This window comes from Bolinopsis microptera, unplaced genomic scaffold, assembly GCF_026151205.1.
Source record: "Bolinopsis microptera isolate Bmic1 unplaced genomic scaffold, MBARI_Bmic_1.0 sca33, whole genome shotgun sequence".
NCBI lineage: Eukaryota > Metazoa > Ctenophora > Tentaculata > Lobata > Bolinopsidae > Bolinopsis > Bolinopsis microptera.
In genome coordinates, this window is record NW_026971805.1 from 1 (window position 1) to 11383 (window position 11383).

Here is an 11383-nt window from a genome sequence, read left to right on the forward strand (position 1 = left end):
TTAACAACTGATTTTCACTTTCAGTGCGAGCGATTGTTTTGGACCCGAATCCATTATTGAGAGCCGGGTGAGACAGGCGGCCCAGAAAAGGGCTAGAGAATCAGCCAAGAAAACTTTCAGTTTCAAAAATTTTAGATAGATTTATTGTGTTCTCTGAGAAGATTTATCATCATTTTGCAATTAAACTTTCAACTAAACTTGTAATTAAACTTTCAACTAAAGTTTTAACTAAACTTGTAATTAAACTTTCAACTAAATTTTTCACTGAACTTGTAACTATGAATCGATGTATAATGTATAATGTATCTAATGTGTAATGTATTTAATGTATAGTGTAATGTAAAAAGTGACAGATAAATACCCAGAACTTGCAGGCAGTTTTCACGCTCATTGGTAATCAGAACTGAATTTTACAACATATTAACATCTAATTTCCCTGAACTGCAATGTATTTATCTGTCAAAGCCCCAAACGGTCTATCAGCCTCCACGCGGCTTGGGGTGGGTGGTGTATTGATGTATTTCTGTAATTATCGTACACTAGCGAATGATTCCAAAAAAAGTATTTTCATTTGTCTTCGGAGGTTTCCTGATAACTTGGTAGATTAATCTATCTAAAACTTAACTCTTGTTGCATGAAACTTAGAGGCACAGTAATCAAATTCAAGTAAAATTCATATTTTAGATCGTATCATGAAACAGTGCCCTTGCGTTGTCTGCAATGGTGAGAAAAGAACTGAACGTACCATAAAGGAGCATCTGGTCGAGTATGGACATTCAAAGAAAACTTTGCTGACAGATTTTCTCGAGCATTCGACACCAATCGACAAATTGTTCCACTATGCGTTGAGGTAATTTAGCATTAGTAAATCGTCACAGAGATAAGTCCATGGCAGTAAGTTGAGCAGATAATTCATCCATTTAACCCAACAGGAAAATGCTGGAGAAGAGTTTCTCACAAGGAACAATCATCGAAGTGAAAGGTTTACCGGGTAAACCCCTAGTGATTACTTCGATAATCAAGCCTCAGAAAAATATAGCTACACCTGCAGACAGCACGAAGAGGAAACACGCTTAAGTGTTCAAGGATATCGTAGAGAGCCAGGTATCTATCCTAAATAGTGTTATCAGGTTATTTTTAATCTGTAATAATGTGCAGACCAGATTGCTTATTGATCAACCAGAAATGGTGATGGTGGTGAAATAAATAATGGATGCACTGTTTGCAGGCTGAATCAAGTTGTTCGAAATGTCCCGAACATGAGATCGATATGGTAACGAAACGAATAAGAACAGCTGAGATAAATTCGTTATCAAAAGAAGAACGTCAATACATCAGTGCCTCTACTGGAGTAAAGAGTATAGAACCGATTGACGCTCTTCATGTTGCCATGTTCAAAGCAGAGTGTGAGTGCTTGAGTTTAAATTCTAACTGTTGATATAAAACATAGATATGAATACCGAACTAACATATCATGAGTAAGGCAGATTCTCATATTGATAAACTTTCCAGCGAACACGGGGACATCCAATGTTCGTAACAATCTGCGAACTATGCTGAAGAAATTTGATATCAAATTAGAATCAGAGAAAGAGATAAACGCAGCCGGCCGGCCGTGCGCGCGACAGTAAATTTAATTTAGAAATGTACTTATATTACTATTTTGATTCGAAACTAGTAATAGCGGAGAAGATGGCCCTCGGCGCAGATTTACACCAACTTTAATCCTCTGACAGGATGTCTAACGAATCTTACCTTGATTTCGTTAATGAACATCACCAAAAAAACGTTATATACGAGCAGATTATGCCTGCATTTCAGTGTTACAATAGCTAAAGAGTGCAATCTGAGTTGAAAAAGCCCTATGCTTTTCACTGTGCTATCTGCGGATTTTACCCCACTGTTGTTATTGGAGACGTCGTTCCATCTATCAACTTTCCCACCGCCAACAAACGTATTGAGAAAGGTCCCATGCCTATGAGTGCAGAAGGTCTCTTCACCGCAATAGGGACACTATTAAAAGAAACACGAGAGTTTGGAAAACCTTTGCAGAGTGTTGGTGTTCAACATCAAAGATCTCCTAAATGACTCAAAATCTGACAGTCACCTTAAACGGTTTGCCAATATATTTGATGCTAGCAACGTCATTGCAGAAATAATGAGAGCAAAGCTCGACCCAAAAATCAAAGGAACCACCATTTTGGAGTGTCCAGACAGATTGCTGACATACTAGAAGAGTAGAAGGGCAGTTTAAACACCTGGTCCTGGTAGAGCAGCTTCATAATACAAACACACAGAAACCCTGAATACAACACAAAGAAACCTGTTTTTGTGCCACACTTTATTTATTCGGTTGTTTATGTTACTTTACGTATCTCGACGGTATTATAACAGATCCAAGGTTATAGAGAGAATGAAACAAGATGAGATACGTTCTTAATTTTTTGATCGTTTGACTGAATACTCAAATATGACTGGCGCATATTATAGAGCTCGGTTACGTTCAATCATTTTAACGTTATTTATACAGGGTGGGCCAAAAGTCAGTGTGCAAACGTTGGCCTTAATAGCTCAGTCACTGAGTGCCCAATTGAAATACTTTCTTCTGGTATGACTTAGTACCACCACTGGTTCGAGGAATTTGTCAACTCGAAAAATATTCGCGTTCATTTTTTTCAAATGGAGGTTCATTTTCACATTTATTTGATAGTTTGGATAGTCGGATCAAGCTAAATTATATTGAATTGTGTTTGGCCATTCGAATTACGTTTGTCCTGAAAAAATTAGAACTGTAGCTTCTCAGATGACCGAGATATGAAGCATAACGAGTTTATTCATTACGTGTGATCAGGTGATTGGTTTACCTAATCACGTGATAAGGTGACCCCGTTAACTACCCCGTTAAACATTATGGGAATTGTTAAGGGTGCCCAATTAAGGTGTCGTGTCACGGTGTCACATAATCACCCAGTCAATTTTGTTAACGAGATACACAAAATGCTTGATAACTTCGTCATTTCTAATCCGTTTTGCCTCATGTTTTCAGATCATATGCAACATTTGATAATCTACCGTCTCTGAAAAAATTAGGCGTTCAGCATGTTCAGAGAAAACAATATAGGTGTTTTAATATTGAATGGGCGTGGTCTAAAATATTCGAATTTTCAAATTTTGACGACGGAATCCTCGAACCAGTAAGTACAGTATGCCATCTGCAAAGCAACAGCTCTCAAATATAAAACACGGCGGAGGTATAAGACCCAACGTTTGCACACTGACTTTTGGCCCACCCTGTATTATTACTATATTATATCAATGGTTTCATATTGAATATTGAACCTGATTGCTCCCAAATGAGAAGAAATTTCCCATTATTCAAAGTAAACAATTAACATAATATATGGTTAAGTCATGTCATGTTTTAAATTTCAGCTGTACACCTTTAATGGAACCAGCTTCTTGGGATGGCAAGAACTCAAGATGGATAAAATCATATGAATAATAACACGTTTTTGCTCAGGGCTCAATGGCCTGGGGCAAGTGTAATGTCCGGAGAAGAAAACAAAACCCCGTTTTCGATGATGAAGGAAGCACTGTCAGGTATGAAAGATGACTTTTACAATCTACATGGAACTTTTAAATAATAAGGTGGATAAATAATAAGGTGGACACGCTGAGACACATCTATGTAATTAATTATGTAATTATTTCATTAATTATGTAAATGAACTCGTGAATTTTGTCTACAAAGTAGTTGGAAAGACGAGGAAAAATCTCGGAAACCGGACATGACCCGATGTAACGTCTGAAGATGCTATAAAAGAAGATAACCTTTAGAAATTACTCTTTCTCTTTGATTTATTGTTGTAGAGGAATTGTAATCAAATATAATATGAGTTACTGACTTACAGACAGTAATTACAGACTTATAGACAGACTGACTTACAGACAGTAATTACAGACTTATAGACAGACTGACTTACAGACAGTAATGTACGGCCCTGATGGCTAATTATGACAGTATTGATATATCATATAACAGCATTAATTCTTTTTTGGCTACTCATTATTCTGTAGAGACGTTTCTTGGTGCCACTTTAGACAGATGTCATCAGAGGGAAGGGCTACACACGGATTAAAAACATTAAAAACCTCATAAAGCTTTTTGCTGTAGCAAATCCTGAAAGGGCGGCTAGGTTTGATTTAAACTGTTAGATTAAATTAATCATCATTGTATTTGTAATTTGTAATTTGTATTATAATTTTCATTTTTGTTTTTTGAAAAGAAGTTTATACATCAAGAGGGGAAAAGGTGAAAGAAAAGTATAATCTGTAACATGGGAAAATATTCTAAGCATGGGAAAATATTCTAAGCATGGGAAAATATTCTAACTTTCTAAGCATGGAAAAATATTCTAGAATTGTTGGTAATAACATCGTGAGTTCAATAAAAATTTTCAGGGACCACATTCTTGGATACTTTAGGAGAAATGGTCGGGGCCGCTCTGCGGACAGTAGCACAGAAAGACGAAAATCTAGCAGAGAGAACTATTAACATAATTTATTCAGAAAGGCCAGCCGTTTCTTGGTGCCGTTTTAGACAGAAGAACAGTAGTCGTTCTGAGGGGGGGGGGGCCGGGGATCACGCCTCCCCCCCTCGCGGCTTCGCTATGTTTATTAATAATAATAATATTCTTGTTTTGTGAATAGAAGTTTATATTTTGTAGTGTAAATTGTTATGAGTCGACTAATAATTAATAATTATTAGGCACACTAAAACATGTCATCAGAGAGAAGGGCTTCGCAGCAATCCAAAAGGAGGAAACTACCTGTTTTAAGGAAGAAACTAACTGCTTTAAGGAGGAAACTAACTGTTTTAAGGAGGAAACTAACTGTTTTAAGGAGGAAACTAACTGTTTTAAGGAGGAAACTAACTGTTTTAAGGAGGAAGCTAACTGTTTTAAGGAGGAAACTAAATGTTTTAAGGAGGAAACTAAATGTTTTAAGGAGGAAAATGACTGTTTATATGGAGGAAATTAACTGATTTTTCAAAGTTGAGGGACGTTTGAGGTACCAGAAAATATTTATTTTCACAAGAACTCGAAAGACCAAAGCAAATAATATGATAGATTTGCTAAACACGGGTTTCTGCACCTCTGCACGCGGATTAAAAACATTAAAAACCACATATAAAGCTTTTTGCCGTAGCAACTCCTAAAAGGGCGGCTAGGTTTGATTTAAACTGTAAGATTAAATTAATCATCATTGTATTTGTAATTTGTAATTGGTATTATAATTTTCGTTTTTATTTTTTGAAAAGAAGTTTATACATCAAGAGGGGAAAAAGTGAAAGAACCGTATAATCTGTATAAGGGGGAAGAGAAGGCTAAGGTGGAGGGTGGTACAACTACAGACGATGTCTCGGAATATAAGCACGCAAGGAATGTGGTAGATAGTAGACTAAAGGTTAGTGACAGTCAAAATAGTAATTGGTATAGTATTATAATTTTTATTCTTGTTTTTTGGAAAGAAGTTCATACATATCTTAGATCCGGCCTGCGTGAATTTGAAATAGTGAATGATAAACGTGAGATAAAAACTCCCGGACAACTTGAACCGTTTCTCGAAACCTTAAACGAAGACCAAATAAGAGTTTACGACAAAGTTAATAACCATTATCATATAGAACACTTGATGGTACACAAGGACAATGGATGCACGGGCAAGGAGTGCAGTCGTCCCTTATATGTGAGTGGATTTGTATTTTTGTAGTGCAAATCCTTAAAGGGCGGCTACGTTTGATTTAAACTGTTAGATTTGTAATTGGTATTATAAATTTCATTCTTGTTTTTTGGTTCGTACATCAAGATCTTAGATCGATCCGGCCTGTGTGACCTAGAAACGAAGACCAAAGAAGAGGACATGGAATGCACAGGTAAGGACAGGGGTTATGACTAGTAAATAGTAATAAATAATTATTGTTATAGTCCAGTGAATACTCAATACGAGCATCTACCTGCAAGTCCCATTTGGATACTTCTATCTACGATTTAATGTATCTTATTAAGAGTCTGATACCACTATGACGGTTTTAACAGAAAATATGGTAAAGAACTAGAACGTCATGACGTCACAGAAAAGACCGCCACCAAGCTCATGGCCGACCGTGGGGTCCGGGTTAAATACGAAACCCAATGCGACATCCTACGCCGCATGAAGATAACCGGACCCACGGTTGGCCTGTCAGCAGCGCACGTCGTTAATGCTGACGTCTCATCGAGAACATCTATCAGTGTATGGTATGGAGCCAATTGTGGAGCCAATCATAACCACTGCAACAATCATGTTAAATTTATTTATGTTATTTCTTTATAAGTTTATACACGTGCAGTCTTCCTTGCTCTCTTCTTTTTTTGACTTCTCCTTTTTACTGTCTTCTTTTTTTTCATTCTTTCTTTAATTATTACTTTTTTAGGTTTTCTTATTTTCTTTTCTTCTTCACAATTTTTTTCTTTCTATAGTTCTGGGTGAAAAACCTCAGATATCATTATTAAATATTATATCGGTCTTAGATTAATTATTACTTTACACCGTATATTTTCCACTGAATGAAATATCGATCAATAGAAACTCATGAAAGAAGACTAAAACAGCCTGAAAGAAAGGGTGTTTTCAGAAAGCTTGACGACAACCCAAAAGAAGAGGAGGTGTTTGTAAAAACTTTCTATATTATATGATCAGAAACCCAAGGTAACTTAACATTTCTAGTCTATTTGCCCACAATAAAAAACCAATTTCGATTTACTACCATGAAAATTACCAATCTTCGACCTATGATCGATTAGAAAAAACTAAAACATATTTTAAAATTTAAATAGATTTTACACGGGAGGTTTCGAGTCGTTCAATCAGGGTGTTATGCTACTTCCACTCTTCCAGGAGGATATATTTAGGTTTACACAGAATCACTGTGATGTACTAAAACCGAGACCAACAGTGCAGTGGATCTACCTGTAAACAGTTCTGTCAAAGTGCCCAATCATGATGACAAGTGAATCTGACGACGAATCTTCTGAATCTTCATCCGGCGAATTGGAAGATAGTTGGGAGGATTAAATCAGAGAACACTATTAATTTATTGTCTAGTGGAATGCTTTAAATTTAATGTAATATTGGTCATCGGACCTGTTCAACGCTACAGGTGGCAAGTAGAGATGAACATCTAAGCATTTTGGAGAATATTGGCAATAATGAATAAATAAAACCTACAAGTACTATACAGATAACTAATTTATATTATAATTTCCATTCTTGTTTTTTTGAAAAGAAGTTTAATATGCATAATTAATCATATTTTGTTGACATCAATTATAGCAGCAAATCAAGTTTCAAATTGTTATGTACAGTTAGTAAATTCTGATTAAATCAGTATAATTATAGAGATGTTGACGGATAGATTCTATTAACTCAGCAAAAGCTTTTTGCTGTAGCAAATCCTAAAAGCTAAGGGCGGTTACGTTTGATTTAAACTGTTAAGGAAATAAGGAGGCACCCCTTGAGGTTGAGGAGGAACCCCTTGATGTTGAGTAGAAACGCTGGGAAGTCGAGGAGCCCCAACTAGATAAAAAATAATAAAAAACAAATTTGTTTACGACAAAGTTACCAACTATAATCATATAGAACACTTGATGGTACACAAGGACAATGGAATTGCACGGGTAAGGAGTGCAGTCGTCCCTTTAACTTATATGCGAGTGGATTTGGAGGAACTGGCGAATCGTACTTGATTAAAGCCTTGCAGGGATATCTATGGGTACAGAAAAACCTGTTGATATTGCTTTAACTGCACCAACGGTACTTGCTGCAGCAAACACATTACACAAGGACAATAGATGTGCAAGTAAGGAGTGTAGTCGTCCCCTTAATTTATATGTGATTTGCATACGTCATATTTTGTTGACATTAATACATCATGTCAGTGTATGGTATGAAGCCAATCATGGAGCCAATCATATGCATAAGTAGGGTAACTGTACACTTTGTCACTAAAGATTTTCTCCGTAAGATGGTGGTGATCAGATTTTGGTGGTTTTATTCCTCAAGGTGGCAAGTTCAGGGTATTAATCCCAGAACAGTTGATTTTCAAGGGTGACCTAGATGCTCTGATAAACTGGGTGTTTCAAGACCTTGAAGCTCAGTACACAGATCACAGCTCAGCTGGATTGTAAGTAGAAGCCTGATCTATCATATTTTACCTTTAAGTTTTTATATTCATAGACACGTCTGAGTGGTTATGTTTTGTTGTTTCACACATATTCATTCCCTTAGCATGTAAATACAACAAAGATGTAAATACCAGTTTAGTATAGAGGATTCAGGTGACGGAACGAGAGCTAACCCTGAAGGGCAGGTAGTGTATTGTTTAGCTTATTTTGGTCATTGTTCCTTTTCAGTTTCTTTAGTCCTAGGTTTGTAGTTTTGGGTTACTACTTTCTAACATACTTTTATATTTACAGGGTTGTTTTTAGTTCTAGTGAGTAGTCGGCTGGTGTAAGAGTGAAGAGCCAGACAGTTGCCCAACGAACAAAACTGTAAGTTTGATTAACAACAAAGTCCTCCTTTTTAGGGTAAATTTTCATCTACAAACAGCAACGAACGAATTGTTACTATCTTAACTTTCACAGATTTCCCAATTCCATGCAATTCAATAAGAACACCTTCCCGCAGATGGAGGACGACAGAGTGGGCAAAATCACTGACACACGGAATGAAGAAGCTGTACGAGCGATAAAGTACAGGTGCCACGACACAGTAGCTTGTATCAAGGAAGCGGTAAACTCCTCCCTGGAAGGCTGGACCAGCTCTGTTTTGCCAGAGAGAAGCCCTGACATATGAAAGTTGTGCTTTTATGTATATTGTTGGCTCTCATGTATCATATAGTTGACTTTAAACCGTGATTAAAGGGACTTGTAATTTGCAACAAGTGGGATAGTTTTTTATACAGATAAGGCCCTTTTGACTAGTGCATGTTACATGCAATATTAATATTGCGATAAAATAACATAAAGACATAAGCTCTCCGGCCTTATCTATTAGTATTATATTATATTTTATAATGACAAGTGCATGCCCGTGTACTGAAATTCACAACATTGTATCCAAAATATTTTCAAGATTTAAGTTTTAATCAATAATTGTACTCTTCTATATTTGTTTCGTTGCTTGATCTGCATTGAATTTATTTGGATGTTGGTTAATGGAACAAATTTATCGATTTTGGCTATTTGCATATCACAAACTAAGTTCATACGATTGTTAGAAATTGAGTTTGCAGGTGTGTTCAGTAAAACATGGCTAAAGACAAGTGAAAAAGGAAGAGTGGTCGTTTCAAGACCTTGAAGCTCAGTACACAGATCACAGCTCAGCGGGATTGTAACTAGAAGCCTGATCTGCCCAACGAAAAAAACGAACAAAACTGTACTAGATTAACAATGTCAAAGTCCTCCTTTTTAGGGTAAATTTTCATCTACAAACAGCAACGAACGAATTGTTACTATCTTAACTTTCACAGATTTCCCAATTCCATGCAATTCAATAAGAACACCTTCCCGCAGATGGAGGACGACAGAGTGGGCAAAATCACTGACACACGGAATGAAGAAGCTGTACGAGCGATAAAGTACAGGTGCCACGACACAGTAGCTTGTATCAAGGAAGCGGTAAACTCCTCCCTGGAAGGCTGGACCAGCTCTGTTTTGCCAGAGAGAAGCCCTGAACTAATTATTGCTGTTCACCTAGATAAGGACGTTCCTGATCTTTGTGTCAATGATAGGTTAGTTTAATCCTGCCTTTTTGATGCAATAATCTTTGTCCAAATTCCAGTGACAAGCTAATCAGACAACTAACAAAAATTTTTGCAGGACGAACCTGCGACTGTTCCTGAAATCAGTCTTACGGGACTTACTGGATGTTGAAGATCTGCAGTTAACTCAGCCCCCCATCCTCAAGGTTTCCCGGGGAAAAAAGCAGTCCATTATCAAAATAAAGACAACCCTTGAGATCATTGCGATGCTGAGAGAACTGAAGAGAGAAAGTCACACCTTCCACTCTGATGGCGATATAACCACTGCAACAAAATAACCACTGCAACAATCATGTTAAATTTATTTATGTTATTTCTTTATAGACACGGTGCAGTCTCTATCTTCTCTTTTTGGCTTCTCCTTTTAACTGTTTTTATTTTTTTCATTCTTTCTTCAATTATTACTTTTTTAGATTTTCTTGTGACTTTCTTTTCTTCTTCATAATTTTTTGTTTCTGTCGTTCTGAGTGAAAACCCTCAGATATTATTATTAAATATTATATCGGTCTTAGATTAACTATTACTTTACACATTAATTATTATTACAATATTAATTATTACTTTATCACATAATAAGATCCACTAGCTGGAGGCATTGTGAAAGCCAGTGCTCCAGCTGTAGTGCACCGAAATCCGGGGGGACCTCGGTGCAGGGGTATCCTGGGGAGTGGCGCTGCAGATGCTGCAGATTCAGCAATTTTGAATTCAGGGTGGAAAGTCGGAGCTGCTATAAAATAAAGGGAACATTGCCTGAGACGAAAGAGGAAAAGCAGGAGAGAGAGGAGGCCTGGGAGAAGATGAAGAAAGATGCTGAGGAGGCTTCAGTAAGGCATAGAGAGGATAAAGCACAGGATGCCATAGAAGAGGAAAAGGTTACAATCCTCATTGTAAAAATAACCGCATTTATTCAAATCACAATCCATGACAGATCATGACAATATCCGTGTATGAACAGAAATTATTAATTATAATAGCGGCACTGCTCGTGATGCTCGGGTTGGTGCCGAAATAAATTTATTTATTACAACCTTTAACACCTATATCCCAGAGAGCTTCATTTGGTACTTTTATAACTATCCTCCCCATTTAGCGGAACTAACAAGAGAGGCCCCAAAGAGGAAGGTGGCTATACCAAGCGGTAATGTCTTTAATGAAGTCATAGCAATGGATCTCAAGAAGCTTAGTTGTGGAGTGTGGATTGTACACATTATTGACACAGTTACGAGGTTTAGATGCTATTAACACTGCCATGTTAAATTTGTTTAAATTGATGTATTTCTTTATACACTCCTCCTTTCTCTTTTCTCTTCTCGACTTCTTTTTTACTGTCTTTCTTTTTTTTTCATTTTTGCTTTTTAGTTTTTTCTTACTTTCTTTTGTTTCATTATTTTTCTTTTATTTCTGTCGTTGTGATTGAGAACCTTCGTCCTTCAGATACGGATGATAATATAAAAATAATATCGTCCTTAACTTGGACACTTCCAGCTGCAAGCGATTTACAATGGCAGTGAAGCGGATGAG